This window comes from Pelophylax lessonae (assembly GCF_965119305.1).
Source record: "Pelophylax lessonae genome assembly, chromosome: 4".
Taxonomy (NCBI): domain Eukaryota; kingdom Metazoa; phylum Chordata; class Amphibia; order Anura; family Ranidae; genus Pelophylax; species Pelophylax lessonae.
In genome coordinates this window covers 661,835,849-661,853,207 of record NC_138771.1, presented here as the reverse complement: position 1 = coordinate 661,853,207, position 17,359 = coordinate 661,835,849, and positions in this window count along the sequence as shown.

The window sequence follows — 17,359 nt, the reverse complement described above, 5'->3', positions numbered from 1 at the left end:
GAATTCCTAATGTACCTCTAGCCATCATATACTATGTTCTTTGCTGTCATTTCAACCCATGTTAGCTAATTTTTGCAACCTATACAGGCCGCTACTTACTGTTCTGTGTACTGTGAATGCCTACTGTACCTCTAGCCATCAAAAACGAAGTTGTTTGCTGTTAGTTCAAACCATGTGAGCTAATTTTTGGAGCCTATACAGGCCAACACTTACTTATGTATCCTGTGAACGCCTACTGCACCTGTAGCCATTAAAAACGAAGTTCTTTGCTGTCAGTTAAACCCATGTGGGCTAATTTTTGGGGCCTTTTACAGCCGACACTTACTTCTGTATCCTGTGAATGCCTAATGTACCTTCAGCCACAGAATACTACGTTCTTAGCTGTCAGGTAAACGCATGTTGGCTAATTTTTGGGGCCTGGAATGGGCGACACTTACTTCTTTATTCTGTGAATGCCTAATTTTACAGACTAAAAATTAAAATCAATGGGGCTGTAAAGGTTCCGCCAAATTGTGGAATGTATGCGTACCCATTTTTCAGATGTGTGAATGGACCCTATAGGTATTAGAAAATGTATTTACCGGCTGCTGTCAGTTCTGGCTGATTTATTAAAAAAATATATATATTTTTTGCTGTAAAAAAAAAATAAAAATTTAGGGCAACTTTTTTAATTGCAATACTTCTGTTATGACATTGTCCATGTGCTGGGACTATTTGTGCACAGCTAGTACGTCTCTTGTGGCTGCAAATATGACCTAAAGGTTATTAAAGTTCGCCTTCCATTAAAGTCAAATGGGCCCGCCGCGAACTCACGGTTCGCGGACTTTTGAGAAAATTTGCGGCTGGCTTTCGCGAACCGCCCCAGCCGATGTTCATCCATCTCTACAGACTATGACTCTGTCCATTCACAAAAGGAAGGAGCTGGTAAATTACATATTTACTGACCCCTTCCTGCTTCTCTATTGTGACACATCCCCTGCAGCAGGAGAGGGAAGGGAGCACAGTGGGGGGGGGGGGGGCAGCACAGTAGGGGGGGCAGGGGAGTACACAGGGGCCCAGAGACAGCAGAACACAAGTGGACTGGATAGGAGGAGAGGCAGGGGAAGCATTCAGAGGAACCAATCTCCACCATTTTCCTCCTGCAGCTCCAGGAGGAAAAAGGAGGACAGTGATTTCTGTACATGCTTCCCCTGTCGCCCCTCCTATCCAGGTGTACAAGGGAACTGCGCAGGCCCCCTGGAGCATGGGGCCCAGTTACCATTGCAACCCCTGCAACCCCTGTAGTTAAGCCCCTGGGTTTGATCAGTTTGTCAGGTTTGGGGATGCAGAAGTATCAGAGTCGGAAGTCATAGAAAGCAGCAGCTCCATAGGCTGTGGTGCAGGAAAGTCTAGTAAGTATAAATGTGCCATTTGTTTTGGTCTGAATATAAACTCGGATTCATTTTTTGGTTATTCGGAGATTCAGATGTATCCAAATCTCCAAAAAAAATTAGTTTTGTTTTGTATTTTCGTTTCATAACAAATTCCAAATGTTCAGAACAATTTGAATTTGGATCGGTCAAAAAATTCACCAGGTGATCCCCAGCCCATATTGACACTAACCCAATGAGAGGTAGACATGGGTGTCATCTGGTTATGTCACTGGATAACTCCGGCCCTTATGTTTACCTGTCATTAGCTAAATCTCTGGATAGGAGCAGTTGTTCGGCGGGGGATTTTTTCTTTCGTTTGGGTCTGCTTTTTTTAAGTTTTTTTAAATAAAGTACTTGTCAAAAACTGCTGTTGTATTGTATTGACTTTTTTATTGTGAATAAGTAAGGGTACTATGTACTGCATACTTATTAACATAGGGAGGAATGGGATCTGGGGCCCCCCTGGTTAAAGGGGGCTTCCAGATTCTGATAAGTCACCCTCCCCACCCCCACAATCACCAGGCCAGGGTTGTGGTGAGGAGGCCCTTAACCCCATCAACAGGGGGACAGGGTGCTTTGGGCGGTGGAGCCCCCCATGTTGTGTGCATGCGGGCATGAACGCCCTCCCAATGGTAAGGGCATGCGGTCTTGTATGGTTTAGAAAGAGGGGGCACTTGCTTGTTCCCCTCTCCCCCCTGGATTGCCAGTTTGCATGCTTAGATAAGGGTCGGTATGACCCCACATTATTTTTTTTTTATTTTAAAATTTTGGTATGGGGTTCCCTCTAAAATCCATACCAGACCTGAAGGGCCTGGTATGGAATGGGGGGGCACGTTGTTTTTTTTTTTTTCTGAATTTCTATTTTCCGGCAATTCTGTTTACATTCAGCTGTCAGCAGGGAAGCCCGTTGACAGCTGATGAGTCATTGGTTATTTAGGATGTGGTGGCCGGCCTTCCCAGCACGCTCCCTAACAACCAGCTTTTCTTCACACAGAATTTAAATCGGTTGATCAGTTTTCGACCAATCCAATTTCGAATCGTTCAGAAAATTTGGAATTCTTTAGAAAATTAATAAACTAAATAAAACTAACTCCAAAAAGAATCAACTAAATTAAATAAGTAACATAATAAATCTATCCAAAATTAACTGGATAATGACTGCCCGCTGCAGTTTTACTGCGGCAGGCAGCCGCTCCTGGGCAAAGCGACGTTATGTTACATCGCTTACTCAGGAGACTCTAGGGGGGAGCGCACGCCACTGGCGGCACGCTACCACCCCCGCTCCTTCCCTGGGGAGCCAGTGTGTGTGACTGGTGGCTCCGATGGCCGCTGGCCACTCACGATCTACCGCAGCAGAGGGAGAAGGACAGACGGCTGATGTAAACACAACCGTCTGTCATTCTCACTGAAGTATGCACAGAGGCTATGCGATCCTGCTCTATAGGATCGCATGTCTCTGTCATTATTTCACAAGCCACGGCCCTAGGGACACACTTAACCCCTTGATCACCAGTAAAGTTAACCCCTTCCCTGCCAGTGTAATTTTTACAGTAACAGTGCATATTTTTAGCACTGATTACTGTAGTAATGTCACTGGACACCCCAAAAGTGTCAAAAATTTCAGTCAGGGGTCCAATCTGTCCACCGCAATGTCGCAGTCCAGCAAAAAAAAAAAAAATCAGATTGCCGCCATTACTAGTTAAAAAAAACTATAAAAATGACATAAATCTTTCCCGTAGTTAGTAGACGCAATAACTTTTGAGCAAACTAATCAAAACACGCTTATTGTGATTTTTTTTTTTTTTTACCAAAAATATGTAGCGGAAAACAAATTGGCCTAAAATGTTAAAAAAAAATCATTTTTACATTTTTGTTTGAGAATTTCATATTAAAAAAATTTGAAAAATTTTGTTATTTTTTCAAAATTGTCGCTCTTTTTTTGTTTATAGCACAAGAAATAAAAATCGCACCGGTGAGCAAATACCACCAAAAGAAAGCTCTGCTTGTGAGAAAAAAAGGACGTCAATTACGTTTGGCTACAGCATCGCACGACTGCGCAATTGTCCGTTAAAGTCACGCAGTGCCGAATCGCAAAATAGGACCTGGTCTTTGAGCAGCCAAATCCTCCGGGGCTAAACAAGGTTAAACGAAACAAATTTTTCTGTTCTGCCCATGTCTACTAATAAGCTGGTGGAGTCCGGGAGCTTCTCGGGAGAAGCCATGGCAGGAGGTCCTGGCTGTGCGGCAGTACTTAGTAAGGACAGTTTCTGATAGTAAGCATCTGTCTAATCCTGAGAGGGTGTGGCTCCTTGAACAAGGTCTTCGGTCAGCTGCTGAACCCTAGTCCTTCGGGGGACCTTGGTTAGAAGTGCTGTCGTCTCCCTTTGTAAATCGAGCCCATTGCATGCAATTTTTTTTTATTTATTTTTTAACGTAATCTATTAACAAAATAAGGAAAAATTATTTTTCCTCTAATTTTACCAATATTTTTTTTTTTTTTTTAAAAAGCAATTGTAAAAACAATTGAATACATTTTCTATAATTTAAATTACTCAAGAATCATTCTTCTGGTATAACTTTGGCAATGGTTATTTGCACATTAAAAGGGGAACATTTTTTTTTTTATTAATGTTGATAAAATAAATATACTGTTTATAAATGTGACCTTCATGGATATATGGATGATAATATTCATGTATAGTACTCATGAAGCCCCAAGTGTATATTTTTACAATATAGTTTGATTTCTTTTAAGGCTCCATTCACACTACCGCGAGTGGTCAGGTGACTTGTCAGCCTGACAAGTCGCGGTCCCTTGCGGTCCATGCAGTGCTACAGGACCCGTTCTAATAGGAGTGACACAAGTCGCTCCGACTTAGAAAAAGGGTCCTGTACTACTTCGGGGCGACCTCGGAGCGACTTGCATAGACATTCATTATATGAAGTCCGTGCAAATCGCGCCGAAGTCGCGGTGCACGGGACTTCACAAGTCGCCCCTGAAGTAGTACAGAGTCGTGCCGCTTCAGTGTGAATGGGCTCTTAAGCTACATAAAAAAAAAATGTGAAAAAAAAAATAAAATAAAATAAAAAATAAAATAAATAAACACCAAGATACCCAAAATACCAAAGCAAATAACATTTTTAAAAAATGGTAAAAGAAGACATAGAAATAGAAAAAAAATAAAATTAAAAAGGGAAAAAAAAGGGGAGAAAGGCGAGGAAGGAGGTAATCATATCTTATTATAGTTAAAAGTCATTAACCACTTAAGGACCGGAGGATTTGGCTGCTCAATGACCAGGCTCTATTTTGCGATTCGGCACTAGATTATTTTAACTGACAATTGCGCGGTCGTGCGACGCTGTACCCAAACGAAATTGACGTCCTTTTTTTCACACAAATAGAGCTTTCTTTTGGTGGTATTTGATCACCTGTGCCAATTTTATTTTTTGTGCTATAAAAAAATGGCCTGGTCATTAAGGGGGGAAAATCCTTCCGGTAACCGATTTCATATGCAGATCAAAGGTCATACCTTTAATAAATACAATGTAACAATACATCGCTACCCTTTTATTTACTCAATGACACTTGCAGCCACTACTGCTATGTAATTCTAAGCAAGTCCTAGTTGTCATTTGACAGTTATCAATTGGCAGCAAAAGTGATGGGGGGGGGGGGGGCTGAGTGATGGGCAGATTATAAGCGATAGGCCCAGGAAACTTTGTTGAAGTTTTTTTAAGGCGTATCTCTTTTGTGTTAATGCTCCCAAGTGAATATTGATTACTGTAAATTTGGAAGGCTGTCATGACATCAACGTGTCACATTTTATATGGGATGGAAGTGATCGGGTTTACATCACCATTGACAAAAGAAATGCTGGACGTCTACAGATCCAGAGCTATTTAGGTGGAAAAGAAAAAATGTCCATCAAGCTCAGGATGGGGGTGAAGCCTCCAAAATATGATTTGTAAAAAAAGACACTGACTGGAATCCCCACCTTCTGTTCCACCCAACTGGATGAATATTTACCCAATCTGACCGTCCCTTCCTGTGATAGCACCAGTCTCTGGGTGGAGTTCTCACATGTCTACTCCCCCCCCCCCACTTATCTTTATACAACCTCCCCCTACACATGACACATCATGGAGGGGCTCAGTGAAGGTGGTGGTGAAGGTGTGGAGGTGTCGGATCGGGTCACACAGATCATAAAAGGAGATCCGCCCGGCCTCATAATCCAGATATATCCTGACTCTGTTACTGGAGATATTGGTGGGTAAGCAGATTGATTCCCCATCATGCATCACCAAATACTGTTTATAAGTCCTGTCCAAATCCCAGGACTTGTTATTATTTCCAATCAGTGACTGCCGTCCTCTCCTGTCTATACTGGGGTAACACATCCAGACTCTCCAGTTCTCTGATCCACTGACATCCACATCCCAGTAATGTCTCCCTGAGGAGAAACTCTGACTGCTCATCACCTGAGGATAATCCCGAAATTTCTTGGGTGTTTTTGAATGATCTTGAATTCTATCTGACCAGGATACAGTTTTCCTGTCATCTGATATATGTAGATAATTATAAGCGGTGTTTCCATCCAGTAATATGTCTGCAGCTCCCTGTATATAGAAGAATACATTTACCTCTCTTATTATATCAGATAAACCTGTGTGTAAGACCCCCGCCACACCCAGACCCCCTCCATCATGGAGGAGTTCCTCATGTCTCTCTCTGTCCTCATTATCTCCATCCTCAGTATCACACAAGTCACCTGTGTCTGATTCCTGTAAGACAGTCAGTGGATCCGTCATGTTACACAGCGCCTCGATGTCCACCATCTTCCTGGACAGCTCCTCCTTCTTTATTTCCAGATCCCGGATGGAGATGGAGATCCGCTCTGCCCACCCGGAGATCTCCCTCAGGACTCTCTTCTCCAGGTCTTCCAGACGTCTCCTGAGATCTCTAAACAGGGCAGTGACTCTCTCGGTGTCACCAGCTGCTTCTTCTTCTACTTTCCTCCTGTGTTCCTGCAGACTCTGGACTCTTTCCTCCATTTCCTCTCTCTTTGTCAGAAGTTTCTGCAGAACATTCCTCAGTGTCTTCTTCTTCTTCTCAGAATCCTCATCCAACATCTCCACCTGGTGTCCCCGATGTTGTCCAGCCAAACTGCAGGACACACAGATACAAATCCAGGGGCGTAACTACAGGGGTTGCAGGGGTTGCAATCGCTACCGGGCCCCATGCTCCAGGGGGCCCAGTAGCAAACCAGTGGGTGAACTTCCAGGATCGCAAAGGTCACACTTGCAACCAGACCCTGGCATTGCACCACTGTGGGGAGGCCCCAAGATTGCAGGAAGGGGGCCCACTGCAGAACTTGTGAAAGAATCCTGCTGCGGGACCGTAATAAAAGGCCATGCAACGAGTGTAAAGAGCCCCAGGATTAGTGGGAAGAGCCCTGGGCTTGAAGGTAAGGGCCCCGGCCAGGGGTCTGGGGGGCCCTTCATGGTTTCTTGCATCAGGGCCCTGAAGGTTCTAGTTACGCCTCTGTACAAATCTCATCCTCGTGCAGTAATACTCCAGGATCTTCTTATGGAGCATTTCCTGCTCTCCATGGACATGGTGGGGTCACATAAGATGTGTTCTGGGGACTTTTTGTGGACTCTTAAGTGTTTATCACACAGAGAACCCTCACAATGTAGACAGGATCTAACAGCAGGTACAGGAGAGTCCACACAGTGAGTACAGAAGGACCTCCACTTGAAAGGATGACTAATGAATCGTTTGATGCATGTGTCTTTACAGAGGAAGACGTTCTAAGATTGCTGTCTAGAGTGAAGACAAATAAGTCACAGGGTCCTGATGAGATACACCCAACATTATTAAAAGAGCTTAGTGGTGAGCTGGCAAAACCATTAACAGATTTATTTAACAAATCATTAGTAACAGGAATCGTCCAGGAAGATTGGAAATTGGCAAATGTCGTGCCCATTCACAAGAAAGGTAGTAGGGAGGAATCGAGCAACTATAGACCAGTGAGTCTGACATCAATAGTAGGCAAATTAATGGAAACCCTATTAAAGGATAGGATTGTGGAACATCTTAAATCCCATGGATTGCAAGATGAAAAACAACATGGGTTTACTTCAGGGAGATCATGTCAAACAAATCTTATAGATTTTTTTGACTGGGTGACTAAAATAATAGATGGTGGAGGTGCAGTAGACATTGCATATCTAGATTTTAGTAAGGCTTTTGACACTGTCCCACATAGAAGACTTATCAATAAACTGCAGTCATTGAGCATGGACTCCCATATTGTTGAGTGGATTAGGCAGTGGCTGAGTGACAGACAACAGAGGGTTGTAGTCAATGGAGAACATTCAGAACAAGGTCATGTTACCAGTGGGGTACCTCAGGGATCTGTACTGGGACCAATTTTGTTTAATATCTTCATAAGTGATATTGCAAAAGGCCTCGATGGTAAGGTTTGTCTTTTTGCTGATGACACAAAGATATGTAACAGGGTTGATGTTCCTGGAGGAAACGCCAAATGGAAAAGGATTTAGGAAAACTAGAAGAATGGTCAGAACTCTGGCAACTGAAATTTAATGTGGATAAGTGCAAGATAATGCACCTGGGGCGTAAAAACCCAAGGGCAGAATATAGAATATTTAACACAGTCCTGACCTCAGTATCTGAGGAAAGGGATTTAGGAGTAATTATTTCAGAAGACTTAAAGGTGGGAAGACAATGTAATAGAGCAGCACGAAATGCCAGCAGAATGCTTGGATGTATAGGGAGAGGTATAAGCAGTAGAAAGAGAGAAGTGCTTATGCCGCTGTACAGAACACTGGTGAGACCTCACTTGGAGTATTGTGCGCAGTACTGGAGGCCATATCTCCAGAAGGATATAGATACTCTAGAGAGAGTTCAGAGAAGAGCTACTAAACTAGTACATGGATTGCAGGAAAAAACTTACCAGGAAAGGTTAAAGGACCTTAACATGTATAGCTTGGAAGAAAGAAGAGACAGAGGGGATATGATAGAAACTTTTAAATACATAAAGGGAATCAACTCGGTAAAGGAGGAGAGCATATTTAAAAGAAGAAAAACTACCACAAGAGGACACAGTTTTAAATTAGAGGGGCAAAGGTTTAAAAGTAATATGAGGAAGTATTACTTTACTGAGAGAGTAGTGGATGCATGGAATAACCTTCCTGCAGAAGTGGTAGCTGCAAATACAGTGAAGGAGTTTAAGCATGCATGGGATAGGCATAAGGCTATCCTTCATATAAGATAGGGCCAGGAACTATTCATAGGATTCAGATATATTGGGCAGACTAGATGGGCCAAATGGTTCTTATCTGCCGACACATTCTATGTTTCTATGTTTTACAGAAGACCCCGGACTCCTCCTGATCAGGCTGAGCAGACAGGAAATTCTCCACTATGTTACGTAGAGTAATGTTCCTGTGCAGTGCAGACTGTTCCGGAAACTTCTCTCTGCATTCAGGACAGGAATATCCTCCAGACCCCTCCTGTGTATCCAGCACACCATCAATACAGACCCGGCAGAAGTTGTGTCCACATCTCAGGGTTACAGGATCTGTATAAATGTTCAGACAGAGGGAACATTCCAGCTCAGCTCTCAGATCTGCAGACACCATCGCTGACAGCAGAAGATAGAAGTGAAAGACACCAGAGAAGAATGCAGTTGGGAGGGGTGACATCCTCCTACACAGGATAAGGCTGGGCTGTGACTTGTACTATATTTATAGGATTAGATATATGAAGGCAGTGGCGGCTGGTGCTCGAAAGTTTTTTTTTTTTGGGGGGGGGGCGCAAACAGACAAATTTAATAGGCATTGCTTTGCAGCAAAAAAAAGCTGTAAAAAATTGCGTGACTTTGAGGTCACAAAAGTGTGAAAGGGGCCTTCAGTAATTAACCACTTTACCACTAGAGCATTTTGCTGTCTTACGTCTGGGCCACTGTTTGCGATTCGGCGCTGTGCGACTTTAACTGACAATTGCGCGGTCGTGCGACGCCGTACCCAAACGAAATTGACGTCCTTTTTTTCCCACAAACAGAGCTTTCTTTTGGTGGTATTTGATCACCTGTGCGATTTTTACTTTTTGCGCTATAAACAAAACGTTTATTTTGAAAAAATAACAATATTTTTAACATTTTTTTTATATGAAATTCCCCCCAAAAAAGATGTAAAAACCAATTTTTTTTTTAATTTTTGGCCAATTTGTTTTCTGCTACCCATGTTTGGTAAAAAAAATCGCAATAGGCGTATTTTGATTGGTTTACGCAAATGTTATTGCGTTTACTAACAAAGGGAAAGATTTATGTCATTTTTGGTGTTTTTTTTTTTAACGAGTAATGGCGGCGATCTGCGTTTTTTTTTGCGGGACTGCGACATTGCGGCGGAAAGATCGGACCTTTGACTGACATTTTTGACACTTTTGGGGGTACCAGTGACATTACTGCAGTAATTAGTGCTATAAATATGCACTGTTACTGTAAACATGACACTGGCAGGGAAGGGGTTAATTTTATTGGAGAGGGAGGGGTTAATGTATGCCTGGTGCTTACTGACGTGTGGGGGGGGGTGGTGACTGTGTGAGACATGGACAGATCGGATGTCCAGCTATGCTGAACACTCCGATCTGTCACTCCCTGTCACTGTGGAGATCCGCCCGCTTGTGTTTACACAGGTGGGCGGATCTCCACACTAGATCCCCGACGATCGGGGCAGAGCGCGCCTCCGGTGGCACGCGAGCGCCGCCTACAGGGGAGGAGTCTGGCGACGTAGGTCTACGTCGTCAGACGGGATCATGCCACTTTGCCGCAGTACTATTCCAGTACTCAGTGGTAAAGTGGTTAAGGCATAGCGTGCCCCCTTTCAATGCACAGAGACCAGCGTGCCCCTTTCAATGCACAGAGATCAGCATGCCCCCTTTCAATGCAGAGATAACCGTGCCCCCTTTCAATGCAGAAATGCCAGCGTGCCCCCTTTCAATGCACAGAGACCAGCATGCCCCCTTTCAATGCACAGAGACCAGCGTGCCCCCTTTCAATGCACAGAGATCAGCGTGCCCCCTTTCAATGCAGAGATCACATGCCCCCATTAAATGCAGAGATGCCAGCATGCCCCCTTTCAATGCAGAGATACCAGCGTGCCCCCTTTCAATGCAGAGAGACCAGCATGCCCTCTTTCAATGCACAGAGACCAGCGTGCCCCCTTTCAATGCAGAGATGCCAGCGTGCCCCCTTTCAATGCAGAGATGCCAGCGTGCCCCCTTTCAATGCAGAGATGCCATTGTGCCCCCTTTCAATGCAGAGATGCCAGCGTGCCCCCTTTCCATGCAGAGATGCCAGCGTGCCCCCTTTCAATGCAGAGTAAACAGTGTGCCAAGCCCCCCCCCCAGACCAGTGCACTTACCTGTAGCGGGGGCTTCTCTTCAGTCCCCCGGCGTCTCCTTGAGTCCACAGTCCTCCCGCCTCCTCTTCCTCGGCCAATGGCATGGGGTTTGCCTTTCGGCCAATCAGGAAGCGCGTATCGTATCCGCCCCTTTGAACTCCAGGCGTCCGGAGCCCTGCATGTAGATTAGGGGGCCGGACGCATGGATAGGGGGGGGCGGCGCCCCTGCACCCCCAACGCACTGGCCGCCACTGTAAGAAGGGACACATAATAAAAGCTTTAACTGTAGGATAATGTTCACCTCTCAGGATAAAAAACTAAGCCATTTCTGTATATATACAATAGGGGCTGTAGGGGCTGCATATGACGGGGTTCCCCACTGCTGCACAGCCAGGCAGATAACATTTGCTTGCTGCTTGCAGTGCCCACACCGGATCCAGGCACTGACCACAGCGGTGGGCCCCCTGTAGCCAGGACACATCAGACACAACCTCTCTGTTCCTTCCCACCCCCTCGATGCTCAGGCGCACCCCAGTATCAACCAGAAACACCTCCTGTGGTTCAGGCAGCCAGGTTGGCATGGGATATACAGTACCTGTGTACCTTCCTCCATCTTGCTCCTCTCTCTCCATGTGCTGGGTGCAGTGGCTGAACTACCAGGGTCGCAACAGTCACACTTGGGACGGGGCCCTGGTGTTCCACCACTGTCGGGGGGCCCCAGCGGGGCTGCTAGTCGCAGGGCTCTGAGCTGAGAGCGTCTCTCTCATATAGCTCAGATCCAGCATTGACAGTTCCCCCACTTCCCTCCCTGCTTCCTCATACAGATGGGAGAGGAGACGGCCAATCCCATAATTCTCTCCCCCCTTCCCTCCCCTTCCCTCCTATGTGCACCGCTGGACATGTGAGCTCATTAGCTTCACACTTTATGAAGTGCACACAGGAGGAGAGAGGCGGGGGGGGGGAGAGAAGGATCAGATTGGCAGCCTCCTCTCCCATCCATACGAGGGAGGAAGGAGGGAGGAGGGGGAACTGTCAATGCCGGCTCTGAACTATATGAGAGACGCTCTCAGCTTAGAGCCCTGCTGAGGAGGCAAGTGGCATTGATGAGCACTGACAGACTGCACTGATAGGTGCTACTGATAGGCATTGATGAGCACTGATAAGTGGCATTAATGATCACTGATAAGTGGTACTAATGGGCAATAAGGCACTGATAGGAAGCACCGATAGGTGGAACTGATGGGCACTGATAGGCGGCACTGATGGGCATTGACGATCATTGATAGACAGCATTGATGAGTACTGAAAAGCGGCACAGATGGGCATTAAAGAGTACTGATAGGCGACTTTGATGAGCACTGATAGGTGGCACTGATGGGCATTGAGCACTGATAGGCAGCACTGATGGACACTGATAGGCTGCACTGATAGGCAGTATTGATGAGCACTGATAGGCAGCACTGATGAGCACTGAAAAATGGAAAAAATAGTCCTAAAAATTAGGGCTATCTACAGCGCTTGCTAAAAAATTTTTTTATATATTATGTGAATATAAATATAAATAAAATTATTTATATTTATATTCACATAATATATAAAAAAAACTTTTTTAGCAAGCGCTGTAGATAGCCCTAATTTTTAGGACTATTTTTTTCCATACTTCCATTTTTTTACTACTGCTGCTGCTATTCCTCACATAAATTTAAAATTTAATATTATTATATTTTATATTTTTATACACATATTTAAAGTTAATTTATATTTAATAACTCCTAGGCGCGGGGAGTATAACTTTTCTAGAAAAGGGATACTTACCTTCACACTGATGAGCACTGATAGGTGGCATTGATGAGCACTGATAGGTGGCAGTAATGAGCATTGAGCACTGATAGGTGGCATTAATGAGCATTGAGCACTGATAGGCAACACTAATGGACACTGATAGGCTGCACTGGTGGGCAATGATGGGCATTGATGAGCTCTGATATGTGGCATTAATGAGCTCTGATAGGTGGCATTAATGAGCACTGATAGGTGGCACTAATGGGCATTGAGCACTGATAGACAACATTGATGAGTACTGATAGGTGGCACTGATGGGCATTAAGCACTGATAGGCAGCACTGATGGACACTGACAGTCAGCCTTGATGAGCACTGATAGGCGGCATTGATGAGCACAAATAGGCAGCATTTATAAGCACTAATAGGTGGCATTGATGAGTACTGTCAGGTGGCACTGATCGGCTGCACTGATGATCAGGGCACTGATCATTAGAGTAAACAATGCACTGACATTAATGGCTCACCTTTCTTCAGACAGACGCTGAGTGGGAGGAAAGGGCTTCTGATAAAATGGAAAGTCTGTTTACATGTGATCACCTGATCACATGGTAAAGGGCTGCTGTGATTGACCAGTTACTGTGATCTGTAATTATCCAAAGGACACAGCAGTCACAGTCAGAGTGTGCTGGATGCATGCCCCAGGGAGCACGTAGGAGGGTTCTGGGAGGATTTCCATGGATGCCCTCCCTAAAATTTGAAGCCCGGGGCTCAGATGGAAAGGAGGTGTCAGCGGGGCCCATCACGGTTTCTTGCACCGGGCCCCTAAAGGTTCTAATTACGCCTCTAGATGGCACCAGCCTCTCTGAAGCCTGCTCCTGCGTGCTTTGTAACTCTTTTATGATCAGACTTTTTGCAGGAACAATGGTTACACTTCCAGTCACTTTACATGAACTGATGTGTGTAGGGCTTGTTAGAACATGCAACTTGATCACAGCCATTGTTGGACAACTGGGTGCAGACAGTAATGAAAGCCCATCGTAGTTGCTATGGACAATGGTAAAAAATGTGCCCGTTGATTTTAGCAGGATGAGGACAATCTTTAACCACTTTACCACCGGAGGATTTTGCTATCTTACGTCCAGGCCACTTTTTGCGATTCAGCGCTGTGCGACTTTAACTGACAATTGCGCGGTTGTGCGACGCTGTACCCAAACGAAATTTACGTCCCTTTTTTCCCACAAACAGAGCTTTCTTTTGGTGGTATTTGATCACCTGTGCGATTTTTACTTTTTGCGCTATAAACAAAAAAAGAGCGACAATTTTGAAAAAATAACAATGTTTTTAACATTTTTTATATGAAATTCCCCCAAACAAAATGTAAAAATCAAAATTTTTTAAAATTTTTGGCCAATTTGTTTTCTGCTACCTATGTTTGGTAAACAAAATCACAATAAGCGTATTTTGATTGGTTTGCGCAAAAGTTATTGCGTTTACTAACTAAGGGAAATATTTCTGTCATTTTTGGTGGTTTTTTTTTTAACGAGTAATGGCGGCGATCTGCGATTTTTTTTGCGGGACTGCGACATTGTGGCGGATAGATCGAACCCTTGACTGACATTTTTGACACTTTTGGGGGTACCAGTGACATTACTGCAGTAATCAGTGCTATAAATATGCACTGTTACTGTAAACATGACACTGGCAGGGAAGGGGTTAATTTTATTGGAGAGGGAGGGGTTAATGTATGCCTGGTGCTTACTAACGTGTGTGGGGGGAGGTGACTGAGTGACACAGGGACAGATCGCATGTTCAGCTATGCTGAACACTGCAATCTGTCACCGTTTGTCACTTAGGAGATCCGCCCGCTCTGTTTACATAAGCGGGCGGATCTCCAGACTCGATTCCCCGACGATCGGGGAAGAGCAGCGCCGATTGCCGCCGCTCCTCCCCTGGCCCGACTCCCGCTGTGACTGAAAACAGAGGGAGCGCGCCTCCGGTGGCGCGCGAGCGCTGCCTACAGGGGGAGGAGTCCAGCGACGTAGGTCTACGTCGCTGGACGGAATCGTGCCACTTTGCCGCAGTACAGTCCCAGTGACTGGTCGGCAAGTGGTTAACCTCAGCTGTGGTTGGAAAACTATGAGACACAATCTTGCAGGAACCCATCTGCTCATTCCAATCGCTATGGGTGACGGTAGACAAATCCATGCACATTACACCAGTGTGCTGCCTGTATGAGTCATGCTGCCCTGAACTCTAGTAACCCTGACTCAATTACAGTAAAGACTCACAAGTTTAAGCATGAGTCAGGATATAGTTTGCCTACTCTCACACTAGTAGCACACTAGAGGGTGCTACACTCATCTCCCTGTAAAAAAAATTAGCCATGTCCTCGTTGGCTGCGAAAAAAAAAAATAACAAAAATTACTCCTGCGTCCAGGAGTTAGGCCATCACATAAGAGGAGAGGAGATGGGGACATGGAGAACAAACTTGGAAAGTTCCTGTGCACAAATGAATACATGGTTAAAAAAAAAAAAAGAATATACAGTATCTCACAAAAGTAAGTACACCCCTCACATTTTTGTAAATATTTTATTCTATCGTTTCATGTGACAACACTGAAGAAATGACACTTTGTACAATGTAAAGTAGTGAGTGTGATGTACAGTAGGTTTACATTACAAACCTAACTCACTCATCGCTGAGTTTATGGATCTTGCTTTGTGCACTGGTGTGCAGTCATGTTGGAACAGGAAGGAGTCATCCTCAAACTGTTCCCACAAAGTTGGGAGCATGAAATTGTCCAAAATGTCTTGGTATGCTGACGTCTTAAGAGTTCCCTTCACTGGAACTAAGGGGCCAAGCCCAACCCCTGAAAAACAACCCAACACCATAATCCCCTCCACCAAATGATTTGGACCAGTGCACAAAGCAAGGTCCCTAAAGACATGGATGAGCGAGTTTGGGGTGGAGGAAGTTGACTGGCCTTGGTTGTGAGAAGGGAATAATGGGATACTCCAACTGGAACTATATACAGTTGATAAGGACAACTCTCACTTGGCCTCCCCAGGTTGCTTTTGGAAGCAGGCACACTGCTTTGACTATACTGCCACATGTATGGAAAAGGTTAAGTCTCCTTGCTTTCTCTTCTGCAATAGACTTGGTGAACTACATTGTCTTCAGGATACTCTCTAGCATCCCCTTTACTGACACCTGTCCACTGACTCTTCTAGGCCCCTTGACACAGATCTGTACTCACCGCATGCAGAATCAGATACTTCCAGTGTCTACATTCCAGTTAGCTTAACCACTTAAGCCCCAGCCCTATTTCGGACACTTTTTGTTTACAAGTTAAAACCAGTATTTTTTCCTAGAAAACTACTTAGAACCCCCAAACATTATATATATATATATATATATATATATATATATATATATATATATATATATATATATATATTTTTTTAGCAATGTCGGTCATTGCAAAATTTTTTGTCACGCGGTATTTGCGCAGTGGTCTTTAAAACACCATTTTTTTGGAAAAAATTTGAAAAATCACATTTCACTGCATTTAAAAAATACTAAACAGTAAATTTAGCCCATTTTTTTTGTATATTGTGAAAGATGATGTCACCCCGAGTAAATAGATACCCAACATGTTATGGTTTAAAATTGCGCCCCCCCCCCTCCTCGTGGGATGGCGACAAACTACGGTCAATAGAGATCTCAATCGGCGACGCTTTAAATTTATTTAACTATTACCAGTTTAGAGTTAGAGTGTAGCTCTTTTTTTTGAACAGCGATTTCATTTGCGGCTCGACTTGCGTATACGTTTTTTTTTGTGCGCGAGCTAACGGTGACGGGGGCGGCTACATTTTTATTTTATTTTTTTTCCTATTTATTTTTACTTTTTTTTAACTTTATTACAGTTTAAAAAAAAAATAAAAAATCTGATCACTTTTATTGCTGTCACAAGCAATGTAAACATCCCTTGTGACACCAATATGCAGTGACAGGTACTCTTTATGGAGGGATCGAGGGTCTAAAAGACCCTAGACCCCTCCACTACACTTCCCTGTATGAAAAACGCTGAAAATTGCGTTTTTGCATACAGCCGTTTTTTTTAATTTGCCGCCTTTTGCAGCACAGTAACCCGGAAGTGACGTCATGGACGCCGCCTCCGGGTTACGTCATCGGAGACCCGATCAATGCCATTTCTGGCATTCATCGGAACGCCATCCAGCCGGTGGACATGCTGGCTGGGTGCTCATGGCTCCCGGTGGGACGGGAGCCCCGAGCAAAGCCACGGAAGGCGGCAGGAGGGGGGGGACGGCCCCTCCCGCTCACCCGGGTAACGCATCGGTCGTTACTGACGGAAAGCCGACCGTCGGCTTTAAACCACGGTACCAGGATGATGCCTCTAGCTAGAGGCATCATCCCGGTATAACCCCGCAAAGTCTGCCGACGTATGGGTACGTCAGTATGCGGTAAGTGGTTAACAGGACCTCCGGGTTCAGTTCCTCTCTTGCTCTTTAGGCCCTCAGGTTGACCACCTGAGGCCGCATGAAAACCTCTACAGAGAAAGAGGCAGCCGCCCTCTCCCTCCGGGAATTCCGCTCCCCAGCTGAAAGACCCTGAGCACAGTGCTCTTGACATTTATACAGTATAGTGATGAACCGAACACCCCCCTGTTCAGTTCGCACCAGAACATCTCGAACAGGGGAAATGTTCTAGCGAAC